A 15,438-nucleotide genomic window follows, 5' to 3' on the forward strand; every position below is an offset into this window, starting at 1 on the left:
TACCTCTATTACTGGTGTGCAATATCCACCATCTCATAAAAATCTTAATAGGCTACACTTAACTTGACAGTACATGCACTACTACTTATTACTTATGTTATTACATTGTATTATCATACCGTATTATCATTATCAACCGGTAAACCCACTGTGTACTTCACACTTATTTTATTTTATACTTATACCCACCTGGGACTTAATTTATTTTCTGACCTGTATTATAGTGTATTGTATTATATTTTTTGCTAGTACTTTCCTGTGTGCACTGACGTAAAGGCGAGCTGCTGTAACAAAGAGTTTCCCTTCGGGGATCAATAAAGTATTTCTGATTCTGATTCTGATGAATTATTGTGTTATAACATCCAGTGGATAATAATAGTCAAATAAAATTCAGATTGTGGCATTTCTTAAACAGTTTAATGAAATTGAGAATTATACTAGTGTGAAGAAATAGTCACTGAACCTTTTATCGATCCCAAACTGTATCAGAGATCTTTTAATACATGGATTTACACTACTACTAGATTAAGATTACACATTCTGTCCACAAGGTGTCGCACTTCCACTTCCCTCATACAAATCCTCCTCTCCTCCTCAAAATGTTTCTTGACTCTTCAACTCAATGTTTTTTTTAACAGGATTTGACAAGTTGACATTATTTTCTCAAAACTATTTTCCCAAAATGTATTTAGCTGCCTAATTTTGTCATTTATCCGGCTATCTTGCCTATTAGGCCTACATGTGTGACACTAAAGCATCCTGTGAAGAAATCTGTCATGTCAGAATATCGATATGCTTTAATATATACAGACAGAGTCAACAGTGTTAATCTCCCAGACTGGTTTGGTGTGTGTTTTGGTGTGTGATGTGGAGGTGCTACAGTCTCATATGCTCTTTTGGCCATTTAAATCTTGCACACAACACCCTCATACACATTACTTCATTAAAGGTCCATTGTGTAACATTTAGCAGGAGTTATTGGTAGAAATGGAATACTTATAATACTTATAATATTTAGCATGTATGTATTGTAAGTATGTTTTCATTAGTGTATAATCACCTGAAAATAAGAATCGTTGTTTTCATTACCTTAGAATAAGCCGTTTCTACCTACCTTACTGTAAAATCCAGCAAAAACCAGCTTCAAACCTTAGCTGCTCATTAGCTGGTCTTATTGGATTTACAGTAAGTAGTGGGGCAGCTTGCTCAAGCTAGTTTAACTGGAGATCAGCTAGAAGACTAGTTTTGTGTAGCTGGTTGAAAGGTGAGCAGCCAGGTTGGAAGTGCTGGTGTAACTGGTCAGTTGATGTCAGATCAGCATTTTTTATTTTTGGTGTTTGTTGCTTTAGACACATACATGGTAAAACATGGTTGTACTTAAATCAAAATTTAAGTTTTATTGGCATGGGAAAAAGACATTAATATTGCCAAAGCAAGTGTGAAATAACAAAAAAAAAAAAACCCATATACATAAACAGAAGAAATGTGCTATTAAAATATATACAGATAAGTAAGATAAGATAATAATAATAATAAAAAATGTAGACTTTCAGTTAAAAAATTATAAATAAGTGAAAACTAAAAACACTGCAACATTATCTATCTATCTATCTTTCTACCTACCTACTCTATCTATAATTGACCTAAACTATACATGAAAACAACTTAGGGAGCGGGTCCCCTTCCACGGAGGTCGCCATGTTGCGTCACCATAAGCTTGGCGACTGCGGGGGCAGGGCCCGCATTCAGTAGGGGTGCCAAGTTACCTTGTCAGAGCCTTTATTTACCACAACTGCAGAAGGCCACACGCCTTCATTTGGAGCAGGCTTGTATTAGGGGTAGAGGGAGGCCTTTATTTCTAATTCCCTCTATTCCATAGGTGTAATTTGTCTAATAGTTGCAGACAACGCAGAGGTAGCTGTAGGAAAGTAGTTCTCAACTATGTCAAAACCTTTATTAGCAGTCAACACAAGAGATAAACCAGCACAAAAATTACAACTACCAATATAAACCACCATGTTCTGAACAGACACATTACAGATACTAACAAAAAGTAACATTTGCATTTTGGAACATAAAACAGCAAATTTAACAAGCAACTCAGTCCAGCACTAGGCATGATGGGAAATGTGGGCCGTCACTAGAAGCCTCGTTTTAACCCGCTCCCGTTTGTTGTTTGTGTTTTAATTTAGCTAGGCGCTAAAATGCTTTGTGTTGAGCGGGACATGAACATTGACAAAGTTAAGTGATTGGCAGGTTCGCCACCATGAAAGATAGGAGTATGACGTTTTAAAAAGGGACTGTGATATGTACAAAGTTAGTTAATCTGTTCGGATTATTTAGTTTAATGGTGGAATACATAAATGGACTAACGTTAACGTTAGCCTAAACTACACTAAACTAGGCCTAGAGCAGACTGAACAGTTGGTGAGTGAAACATCCATAATTAGTCTTTATTAACTTCATTAACTCAGTCAGAATGTTAGATTAATGTTATTTAACTCCATCTTTACCGCATCTCGGCATCTGTCTGTGTCACTGCCTGAGGTGTTGTAGTCTATTTTATGTTTGAATAGGCCTTGTACAGTGTTGTTGACCGCTAAAAGCTTATCTTCTTTCGAGAGGCCGAGCGGACTGGTTGTATTAAGTTTTGGGAATGAACAAGCAAAGAAGTTGAACCTAGGGCAGATTGTTGAGGGCTTCGCGGTGCATAAAGCTCACAGAATGCCGTTCAGAGACAGGTGAGCACAATGACAAACTCTCGATAATTGTAACTCACTTTCCAAATGAGAGCGTCAGCAGCCACTGCGTTGCCTAGCATCGGAGCGGTGTGTGCGCACGCTGTATGCGGTGTGTAAAAACGGCTCAGTCTCTCCTTTGCTTTAAGATTAGACAAGATAAGATAGAACTTAACTCATCTCGAGGGAAATTGTTGTGCAGCAGTTGCAATACAATGTTGAAAGAGTGCAAATGTAAAATATGTGTGTTTGTGGCTGCACTGGCTGTGGAGTTTATTTTGTTTAGTGGCAGGTAATTTAGTTTCTGTAGCCTAATAATGCTTGTTGCCTTTCATTTACTGTTGGTCATTTTTGTTTGTTTTATCCTCTTTTTTGGGTTTTATATGGTTTATATTTAAATAGGCCTCATATAGTGTTGTAGACCGTTATGTTTATGTTAAAGTTATTCCCATGTAAGAAAGACATGGTACTGAGACAGTGCACCTGGCTGTCTAAGCTTATTGCTGTCTGTTGGCTGTGGTGCAGAACCATTTGTCCATCGATGCGTGTAGAGCGCCGCGTGCTGAAACAAAGGGCCTTCACTGTATGTTTTCTTAGACATAGGCTTGCTTGGCTCAATAAGTGACAATGTGTGTTTATGGATAGGATAGGATATATCCGCTATTTTACAGTTGTGAATTTTAAAACGATTTTGTCAGAAGGGCCCCTTGAGAATGCTCCGCCCCCTCTGTGCTGAGAGTCTAGCTCCGCCTCTGGTGATATCACATTGGGGTCCTAGAGTCTTTTCTAGAATCTATCTGTCACGCTCTCCAGAACCGCAGCCAGGAGGAGTGGGCCACCCACATCAAATGCCTGGTAAACCAGACGATGGAGGGACTTGCTATCACTGAAGGCTTCTGCCCGGACGTGAAGAGCACCAAGAAAGTCTGCAAGGCTGTGGTGAAAGACCTGCAGAAGAAGTTCTGCGGCAGGCGCCTGCTGGAGTCTGTCATATTATTACTGGATCCAGTTGTGGACGCAGCCATCGTCAAGTCTGGCTCACAAGACCTTTCTGCTCGACTCGCAGAGAAAGCTGCCTCCCGCAGTTTCTGGAAGGATGTGCTCCAGGTCGTGGCATTCGCTGGCCACCTTGCTTTTAACTGCACTCAACCCGTAAAGCAGCACACCAGCAGCTGCAGGTGGAGGAAGTTTGCAGCAATGCCCGCTGTCAGAAGTCTGTAGCGCTGCACAGTGGCCCAGTGGTTAACACTGTGGCCCCACAGAATCAAGGTCAGGGTCACACCGGCCCCGACTCTTGTTGCTGTGTGGAGTTTCTCCCTGTGTCAGCGTGGGTTTACTCCGGGTGCTCCGTTTTCCTCCCACACTCCCAATTTGTACAATAAAAATATTAACTATATTTCTGATGTCTGAGGAACTTCTTCTTAAATTAGCGTTCTAAAACGGACAATGTGGATTATCTTACACTCGCACGCACACACACACACACACACACACACACACACACACACACACACACACTCAAGTAAGTTGTAAATGTTTACAGAGGTTATATACATCCTAATCAGACCCAAATGTAACACAGGATGGATAGATGAGGGAACAATCACACAGAAATAAATGTATAAAGAAATCAATGCATAAAAGAGAAAATATAATATTCTATATTTATTTATTTCCTGTGTTCCTGCGTTTAGTTTTTGGCCCTGATACATAATTTAACACTTGTGGGCAAAGAAACACACATTTTATTAATAATTTCAATTTTTCACATTTTATTTAATCAATTAATGGTTGTATTATATAATATGGAGGTTTAAATGCTGTTTCACAGCCTGCCATGTATAAACTTCTGGTGGCAAAAATACTACGTTATAGGACTGGGTATTGAGCCATAATACTTTCTGAGTACAGAACAAAATGTGTCTGTATCACCAAGTATTACAAAGTGTAAATTACAGAAAGTTGGTATCAAATGTCTGGTGAGATTCTTAGTCTTGTTTTAAACCAGGTGTTTTTTTGGATCAGCAGCTGGAGACACAGAGGGAACTGTTTCTTCCAGAAATCTGAGCCAAACAGAGCACCGATATGATGCAGAATGAAGGAGTGATTATACAGGCAGAAAAAATGAAGTGCTCTTTGCTAGAGACAGCGTTTTATATATATCTCAAGAGGGAAGACTGAAATCAAATGTAAAGACAGCTAAAGAAAAACATACACATAAAAGACCCTCCCATGTCTCCCAAAAAGGTCAGACTAACCTCCCTTAAGCAAAAATTTTAAATTGCAATACCCTCCCCCTTTCCGTATATACTGATATGTACATAGAAAAATACTATAAAAATTGAGAAAATTTCAGTTTTGTGAATAAAAACAGCAATGCTTGACAAATAAACACTTAACACAGGGAAAATAGATACAGGCCTATCGAACTCCCAATTTACCATACTTGCAAATTCAAGTAATAACTTTAAATATATTTCTGACAACACGTTAAGGCAGAAAACATCAGTACACCATCTGACATTTCAGTGCCCTTAACCTCTTCAAAAACACACATAAAGCAAATAATCCCATTGCAAGTTACATTTTATTGCCAAAACAACTGCATACGTTATTTTCGATGACATTTTCATGTTTTTTTGAAAATATTGATTTATTTGTCAGTGTTTTAGAATACACACATAATACATTCAAACAGGGATACAGCCAACAAGTCATAAAATATCATACAACTATGCAAAAATCCAATGCAATCCAATACAAGAATTTTACCACCTATTTATCTTTGTTCATAAGTACATTTTAGGAAAAAAATAATGCCGTGTCGATTATGGTTAAATAAAAACATCTAAAAATGTCTACCTGATTTTGAAAGAAAATGTTTTATACGGCCATCCACTTTCACAAAAATCGATAATGCAGAATGGTTAAATGATCATAACTTGTGGGACATAAGTTGAAGATACCACCACTAACAGCCTTAAACATACCATAGAGTTGATTTAACACTTTTCTGACACAGGTGACCCTGAACATTTACACTTTATTCCTGTTCATGATTTCATGTGTCTTTCTGTCCCAAAAGGAATCATTTTTAGCAACACTAGCAGTGTGGCTCTCGGGATGGCAATGTTGGTCTGTTGGTCACAATATCTCAGCAGCTATGGAATGGGTGGCCATGAAATTATGTACAGACATTCATGGTGCCAAGAGGATTAAGCCCACTGACTTCGGTGATCCCCTGACCTTTCATCTAGCGCCACCATTGGCTTTGTGAAGTGAATTTTCAAATTAAGTTTTATGTCTGTAATGTTGTCAAGCACATGTTTGTTGCATCTTTAATACAGCCCCAAAGTGTTCCTCGTCATTCACTGTCCAGACGTGAGGAAATCCCGCTTTGAAGATGACTGTACAAGAATATGCTGGGGACTGCTGATAACAACTGCTGCTAACAATTTGATTTGATTATTTTATGGAATTTTTAAAGCTTGGAATCTATTGGAATCTATGGTTTTACTTTGCTGTGTGATTATTAAAAACTGCTGCAGTAAAAGAACAAGAAAGTAATGGCAGGTGTATGTATTTCACCAAAGGAAAATAATAATAATAATAAAAAAAGAAACTTTCCTGTTTTAAACAACCTTTATGGCCATTCGAGTATAGATTTCTGAGTTTACGAGGTGCACTTTAATGCACCGTAAAGTCTCACGCTTAAGGCCCCTTCAGACCAGACGCGAATAAGTCGCCCGTCGACTTTAAAATTCGAGCCCATCAACTGCAGCTCTGTGAGCCTTACCACACTCAGTCCGAAACGTTCATATTCCGCTGTGCGGCTTTGTTTTTTCCTCGGCTGTTTCGATTTCAGTGAATTTCGGATGCCGACAAAAACGAGCCAGCCAATAAAATCATGACCTTTGCTCACGCGATCAATAGATTTGAACGTTAATGTCATAATTCCATTCACACTCATCAAGATGGATATTGAACGGCTGATCCATTTGGTCTCGCAGCATAGTACTGTTTGGCAAGCAACATTAAGATTACAAAGACAACGGACTCAAAGACGACATCTGGGAAAGTAGAGTGATTGAACTGGCTTGTACCGTGGTCTGCTTACTGTTTAGTGGAAGAAGTCCCAAAAAAACCTCCGGGATACACACATTAAGAGGAAGAAGGAGGATGAATCCACAAAGAGTGCACAGGCAGGAGGAAAGCCAAAAAAGCAGTGGAAGGATATGAGATCACTGGCTTTCCTTGAGATTATAAACTGACTGTTATAAACTGACCATTACAGCCTTGTATTAAATGCCATGAATCACATATAATAAACACATACATGAGATAAACACACTCTGTTAAGTCCAGTCATGAATTAATGAATAAAGCTGAGCATTTACACTCGTTACAATAACATTGGTGCCACCCATAGGAAATGCATTGTAAGTTTTCTACACAGTATTGGACACTTGGAATGATCCCAAGATAATGAGCCCGTCTCCAGTGTGTACAGTTGAGTGTGGGTTTATTATATTATATTATATTATATTATATTATAAAGATGCATTAGAAACTTGTCGTCGCTACTGCTGCTGCTTGAAGACTCCATGACAAGGATGAAACAATGATTGTGTGCTGGTGCGAAGCTTTCATTTTTGGTGTAATGCACGGAACGCGAATATTCATGTCGGACTTGGTGTGAAAGGTTTGAACGCGAAAAATCGTCAGCGGATATTCCGCATTTTCATTTCGTTTTTTCGTTCTGTCCCCGGTGTGAAAAGGCCTTTAGCCGTACAATAATAATAATAATAATAAAACTTTATTTATAGAGCACTTATCAAAACAAAGTACAAAGTGCTTCACAACAAGAAAAATAAAATAACACAGTGAATGACGAAATATAAAGAAATAAAACACATGAAATACAGAAAAGCAATAAAATAAACAGTAAAATAAACAGCCAGTTCACGTAAAATCAGGATATGCTTTCAGATAAAAATGTGTTTTGAGACGAGATTTAAACGAAGACACTGACTCAGACAACCTAATTTCTTCGGGCAAGTTGTTCCAGAGCCTCGGGGCCCTGATAGCAAAAGCTCTGTCCCCTTAGTTTTCATCCTGGACTCAGGAACAGACAGGAGACCCCTGCCCGAAGATCTCAAACTACGTGAAGGTTCATAAGGGATTACAAGGTCTAAAATATAATCTGGGGCCAGGCCATGAAGAGCCTTAAAAGTAATCAACAAGATCTTAAAATCAATCCTAAAACCAACAGGAGCCAGTGTAAAGAGGCTAAAACAGGTGTTATGTGGTCATACTTCTTGGTCCTGGTTAACAGCCTAGCAGCTGAGTTTTGTACAGTCTGCAGTCGTGTCAGAGCTTTTGATTAAGACAAGTGAACAGGCTGTTACAATAATCAAGGCGTGAGGAGATAAAAGCATGCACAACAGTTTCTGCATCACTAAGATTTAAAATAGATCGTATTTTTGCAATGTTTCTGAGGTGATAGAAACATGATTGGACAAGCTTAGTGATATGTTGCTCAAAACATAAATTGCTATCAAACAGGACACCAAGATTTCGTGCAACAGGCTTGATATGTTGTGACAGGTTACCAGTGGATGGCAGTATTTGTTTAGTGATGTGTTGGGGCCCAATAACAAGGATTTCAGTTTTATTTGAGTTGAGCTGAAGAAAATTTATCGACATCCAATTTTTATGTCAGACAGGCAGTCCTGCAGAGAACTCAGCATACTAAGGTCAGTGGGCTTGACAGGGAGGTACAACTGTGTGTCATCCGCATAACAATGAAAAGAAATACCATGTCTGCAGATTACATCACCCAAGGGAAGCATGTATAAGGAGAACAATATTGGTCCCAGAATTGAACCTTGAGGCACACCATACTTGATATGGGAAAAGGATGACTTGAAGTTATTAATGCTAACACAGAATTTCCTATTGGACAGATAAGATGCGAACCAGTCTAGTGCAGTTCCAGATATGCCCACCCAGTGCCTCAGTCTGTCTAAAAGAATGCCATGATCAATTGTATCAAAGGCAGCACTTATGTCCAACAGCACAAGAATTGAACACATGCCTGCGTCTGCATTCATTAAAAGGTCATTAGTGACTTTGAGAAGGGCTGTCTCAGTGCTGTGGTGTTGACGAAAGCCAGATTGGAACTTTTCAAAGGTATTATTGTTTTCCACAGCAGCAACGAGCTGCTTAGATACAAGTTTTTCGAGAATCTTCGAAATAAAAGGCAATTTGGAGATTGGGCGGTAGTTATCCAGGAGGGTGGGATCAAGCCCAGGTTTTTTTAAGACTGGCTGGACACAAGCTGTTTTAAAGAAATCAGGGACGCAGCCAGTAGACAGCGAGCTGTTAAAAATAATTTGTAGAAGGGGCGCAATACAATCCATAACTTCCAATAGAAACCTAGTTGGGATTTTGTCCAGAGGGCTGGAGGATACTCTCATAAGAGACATGATGTCTGCGAGTTCGGGCAGAGTAACAGCAGAAACATTGCTCAAAGAATCCCTGAGCGGGTGATCCACATCTAAAAAGGCAGGATTGGGGGTGATATCAGATCTTATTAACTCCACCTTACCAGCAAAGTGCAAAAGAAACTTTTCACAATCAGCATCACACTCAGCAGGGGAAAAGCGATGTAGAGTTCAGAAGTTACGAGGTGCACCTGAATGTACCATGTTTCACCTTGTTTTTACAGTCTAAGGTTTAGTTGAAGTCACAGGCGCCAGCAGCTGCTGCTGAATCCCTGGGGTTCACATACTAATGCACACATGGATATTGCATGTTTAATCATTGCATTTAGTAAATAATCCAAATCTATTCAAACTATTTGTTTTCCTTTAATCGTCACATGCTTTAAAAGAAATGTATCTTATTTAAAGATATGTCTGAAATATGTTTTAAAAAAAGGAAAAAAAGGGCTATTCCAAAAGGGTTCACATATTCTCAAGAACCACTGTATATACACTACTACTCTAGCCTCTAAACGCTTTTATTGCTGTGACTTCCTGTGAATCTAGTTAAAAATTGCATCAGGCGTGTGAAACCGACTCTGCTGGTTCGTTGAGATGGTGTTCCTAATGTTCGTTGGTTTTATTTTTTATTTTTTTGCATATTCTCTCTGATCTGCATACTTCGACTGACAGCGCTGACGTCAGACGAGAATGCATCCTCTGAGGTCTTTGAGTCTACTTGAAGGAAGATCCAGAGAAGTTGGTGAGGGAATACATGGTATGTTAATTTACCTTTATCTTCACTTAGGTGATGATGACAGTTGGAATGGATGTGGTTTCCTTTGAGATCCCATTAACTTTCAAATTTGGAAAAGATAAGTCCTTAAAACATTTTTGAAATGTACCTACCCGCCTACTACATTGCATTGGTAAACAAACCAGGCATATACTTACAAACTGATGTCTGCACAACATAACAATGTAAGAGTCCAACTGGTAAATACATTTACCGTTCCTATCAATTTCAGTTTGTCAGGAAACTTTTACATGCTCTAATTGTCTTAAATCTGTGAAATATAATATCCGATGTGTTTGGCAGAAAGACACTGCTCTGAGGGTCATGAGAAGCTGCAGCCTTTATTCACTAACAAACTGTAACCTACTCTGTACATTTACTGCCAGATTGACAACTTCACTTCACGCCTTTTCCTCCGCTTCGCTCACATTCACCATTACTCTCTGCCGCCTGCTCTCTCTTGTTCAACCACACACTCACTACGCACACACTTGTGGTGACGTTGTCTCGCTCTCTCTCTCTCTTTCTCTCTATACTTTACTCTCTGGCTCGATACCCAACCCTAGGTGGAAGTTTTAGTAGGTGCAAATGTTTAAGGGAAATGTGAAATATTTAAAGTGGATTGTGAGTACAAAGACAGGGCCCCATTTCCCAACAGCATCTTAGAGTTCAGATCATCGTAGACTGCTATTTTTTAAAACAGATTAAGTACTAAGATCCATTCTGTTGGTACTTTAAAAAATAAGAAAAGCAGTGTGCTGTATTATTTTGTTTATTAGTTTCTCATAAAAACATAAAGACAGAAACGGTATTTTTCATTTTTGTGTTGTTTGAAAGCAACTGTCAGTGTAAAACACTGTTACACTATCGTTGCCTATTTTGGGAAACAGTTTTATGGCAACATCTCCTGTTTGTCTTGTGTTATGTTTCCACCTTTGATACCAAGCAGGCTATAGACTTTGTTGAAAGTTAAGTTACTGTTCACTGTAAACATTTTAAATGTTTACACTCAAAAGTTATTCTTTGAATGAACTTAATTAAATCATGGAAAGTATTTCCATGTGATTAAATGGCTTTCTTTCAGCTTTAAGCAATTCTGTTGGGCCAACTTAATTTACTTGGATTGGATCAACTTCATACAGACGTTAGCATTTAGTTAGTTAAGGTAGATATGAGTTAAAAATTAACAAAGCCCCATTTGGACGTAATTTCTTAATTTCTCTCTGGGAGATGGGGTAATTTTAACATTAGTCACCTGCCCTGGTCAGTGATTTAATCCAGTCCTGAGGCATATGTATTGTATGTATATGTAAATTGGCGATTTGCATCGGAGATGCCATCCTCGGGAAGTTTAATCACACTGTTATTAGAGTTAATTGTATTACTGGTCTGTTTTAGGTGGTGTCAGAGGGACAGATGACTCGCACTGAAACAGCTGCCAGAGTGGGACACTGCACTGCTGCTGCTTTTGGCACTATTGTACTGGGTCAGGTTGGTCATCACACATGCACACACACCTGAAGACAAGCACATCTGTACCACAGCTGTATGTGTTACTATGGGCCAGAGGAAATTAAGGCCACACTTGATAGCTGTACTGCCTCGTTTATCACTGATGACTGAAAAGATCTCTGTTGCCTAGGTTACTGGAGCGGTGGATGGCAATTTGTTTCTGGCGCTGTGTCGCCTGAGGGACATCGGAGCTGACAGCACAAGTCCTGCAGTAACAGAGCCACTTGAGAGAGATTAAACTTCAAACTAATATCCTCAAGGAACCTGAATTTTGACTTTGATACAAGCACCTACTTTAATATCTATGAATGTTACTGGGATGTTGTTTTTTTCTTGCTTTGAGCAGCTTTTGCACAGGGAGTTTGATATGTTGGTTGGGTGCCTGCCAACATCAGTGTCTGCCCGACTCTCAAACATACTTTTCTACTGGTCAATTATGGACTCTGCATACAGTTTCCTTAGCTTTCATAAAGGAACTGTTACTTGTAGTGCAGCTCTGTTTAGTCAACACAGAATGATTCCTGTGTGTTTGAGGTTTTCACATATAAGTCCAGAAAAAAGTTGTTGTTTGATGTTTTTTAGGTGAGGTTTTATTTGGTTGAAAATATTTAGGTCTCAAGGAAATCCTGTTTTAAAAGTAGAGGAATTTTCCATAAAAACTGAAAACTGGACGAACTTTAAAGAAATACTAAATGTTTTGTATGTATGTGTGTGTGTGTGTGTATTGACAGGTTTGCTGGCAGGCCTGTGGCAGTTACCAAGTCTCTTGCAGGAGAACCAGCCAGCCAGCCAGCCAACCTGTGTACCTGTCTGCCTGTCTACCAACCTGCCTACCTGTATCTGCCAGTAAGCGCTTTATAAACCACTCAAATCATCGCTCTGCCTCCTCTGTCTGCATTTGGGTCCTTTCCCTGTTCTCTGCTTGCCAACACCCGTAACAGTACGAACTGACCAGAAACATGGACCCAGCAAACATCCGTTTTCAACTGGAGGAAATGGAGGAGGTGAGATCCGCCATGACCAAAATTTCTTTTGATTTAAACAACAAATTTTTTGAAAAGACAGTCTATTCTAAACCCTGGTTTTTGGCTGCTCCAGGCGTGACAGAATTATTATCTGGTACGGATAAACTTAAAAAAGTCTTTCTGGATTCCTCCAGTATTGCCCATACTGGGTTTAGCATGGAGCATGCTAACCTTCAGCCTGCTTCCCAGCTTGCTAGCATCCAGCCTGCTAGCTTGCAGCCTGCACCTCAGCCTGCTAGTCTTGAGCCTGCTAGTTCCCAGCTGATATCCCTGCATGCCTACCTCCTGTGTGCTAGCCTCCAGTCTGCGCCTCAGCCGACACCAGTTCCTGCGCCATGGCGGTCTCCAGGTCCTGCGCCGTCGTAGCTACCTCCTGCTCCGGTTTGGCCACTGCAGCCTCCTGAATCTGTTGAGCTGCAGTCACCCGTGGAGTTTGAGCTGCTGCAACCTCCAGTTTCTGCTGAGCCGCAACAGTCTGCTGTTTCCCTGGACCCACCGGTTCCCAGTCCTGCTGTCCTGTCGCAGGACTGTCAGTTCAGAGGGAAGAAGGCATGTGTCACACAAAATTCACACCAAACACTTCACACATTTTTTTCATTAAAGGAGCCACTGTTGCAGCCAGGCATAAAGCTGAGTGTGTGATTCAAAAAAGAGAACCAGAAAGTGCAGGGCAGACTCTCACTGCCAGAGGGCGCAGTTGCTTCAGTTCTGATTTACGTTTCCTCAATTCCCACCTCTGCAAATACAAATTCAGAATGCTCACACACAATGTTGTGTTCTGCTCGATTCGACCAGGAGACTGGTTCACATCAATAGATCTGCAGGATGCTTATTTTCACATAAGCATATATCCGGCAAACAGGAAATTTCTCAGGTTTGCTTTTCAGGGCGTAGCCTACCAATAGCAGACTCTGCCATTTGGGCTGTCAGTATCCTCCATCCCTCTGGACAAAATCCCAACTAGGTTTTTATTGGAAGTTATGGATTGTATTGCGCCCCATTTGCTAACTATTTTTAACAGCTTGCTGTCTACTGGCTGTGTCCCAGATTACTTTAAAACTGCTTGTGTCCAGCCAGTTCTAAAAAAACCTGGGCTTGATCCCACCCTCCTGGATAACTATCGTCCAATCTTTTTTTTCCAAGGTTCTCGAAAAAATTGTTTCTAAGCAGCGTCTTGCTGCTGTGGAAAACAATAATACCTTTGAAAAGTTCCAATCTGGCTTTCGTCAGCACCACGGCACTGAGACAGCCCTTCTCAAAGTCACTAATGACATTTTAATGAATGCAGACACGCATGTGTTCAATTCTTGTGCTGCTGGACTTAAGTGCTGCCTTTGACACAATTGGTCATGGCATTCTTTTAGATAGACTGAGGCACTGGGTGGGCATATCTGGTACTGCACTATACTGGTTCTCATCTTATTTGTCCAATAGGAAATTCTGTGTCGCCATCAATAACTTCTATTCCCATATCAACTATGGTGTGTCTCAAGGTTCAATTCTGGGACCACTACTGTTTTCCTTATATATGCTCCCCTTGGGTGATGTCATCCGCAGATATGGGATTTCTTTTCATTGTTATGTGGATAACACACAGTTGTACCTCCCTGTCAAGCCTAAGTTTTGAGCAACATATCACTAAGCTTGTCCAGTCATGTTTTTATCACCTCAGAAATATTGCAAAAATACGATCTATATTAAATTTTAGTGATGCAGAAACTGTTGTGCATGCTTTTATCTCCTCACACCTTGATTATTGTAACAGTCTGTTCACTTAATCAAATCTTCGTCTTAATCAAAAAACTCTGAAACGACTGCAGACTGTACAAAACTCAGCTGCTAGGCTTTTAACCAGGACAAAGAGGTACGATCACATCACACCTGTTTTAGCCTCTTCACATTAGCTCCCTGTTTTTTAGGATTGATTTTAAGATCTTATTGATTACTTAAGGCTCTTCATGGCCTGGCTCCAGATTTTAATCCCTTATGAACCTTCACGTAGTTTGAGATCTTCAGGCAGGGGTCTCCTGTCTGTTCCTGAGTCCAGGATGAAAACTAAGGGGGACAGAGCTTTTGCCATCAGGGCCCTGAGGCTCTGGAACAACTTGCCCGAAGAAATTAGGTCTGAGTCAGTGTCTTTTTTTAAGTCTCTTCTCAAGATGCATTTTTATCAGAAAGCATATCCTGATTTTACCTGAACTGTATTTTATCATTCACTGTGGTATTTTATTTCTCTCTCTGTGAAACACTATGTACTTTGTTTTGATAAGCGCTCTATAAATAACATTTATAAATGATTATTATTATTATTCATCTTTAAGGAAAAAAATGTCTGGGGTTTCTCTTTTTTCCTTCAAGATAAATACAATAGAGTTCCAGTCCTGCTTCACATCCAGACTACTTCCAGCTCCACTGCCCTCTAGATACCAGTGAAGTAGGAGGTTATCTAGATGTGGGGCAGGACTTAAGTTCTCTGGGCCTCTGAGTTTGTGTGTTGTCTGCTTTGGTAACATGGATTTACTCCGGTGAGCTCAGGTTTCCTCCCACATCCCTCAAAATGTTTTAATTAAATAAAATGGTATTTTTTTCCTCTCTCATCATTTGATGTCATAGTTATAAATATTTAACTCAGGCTGAAGTTCTGCTGATTCAGTTTCACTCAGGTCAAAATAAAGAGAAAAGACTGTGTTCTTTTGTAACTGTGTTTTTTTCATGTGAAAACCACCCTTCCTGGCATTTAAGTTATAGTCATGACCCAAAATAGTTAGTAGATAACTTTACAGAATAAGACTCAATCTTCATTGGTCCATAATAACATAATTAATTAACGATTAAGCTAATATCATAAGATAATAATCCACATACTTACTTCTTGTTACAGT

At 39.7% G+C, this 15,438-nt stretch overlaps 1 long non-coding RNA gene across 1 annotated transcript; it reads left to right on the plus strand.

Moving 5' to 3' along the window:
- The first annotated feature begins 9,310 nt into the window (after positions 1-9,310).
- On the plus strand, positions 9,311-13,551 carry LOC122865189. Its single transcript, XR_006375411.1, has 3 exons — positions 9,311-10,001; positions 11,418-11,510; positions 11,662-13,551. It is a non-coding gene; the product is annotated as an uncharacterized LOC122865189 (long non-coding RNA).
- Positions 13,552-15,438: the final 1,887 nt, after the last annotated feature.

The sequence above is a fragment of the Siniperca chuatsi genome, linkage group LG18, assembly GCF_020085105.1.
Source record: "Siniperca chuatsi isolate FFG_IHB_CAS linkage group LG18, ASM2008510v1, whole genome shotgun sequence".
Taxonomy (NCBI): Eukaryota; Metazoa; Chordata; class Actinopteri; order Centrarchiformes; family Sinipercidae; genus Siniperca; species Siniperca chuatsi.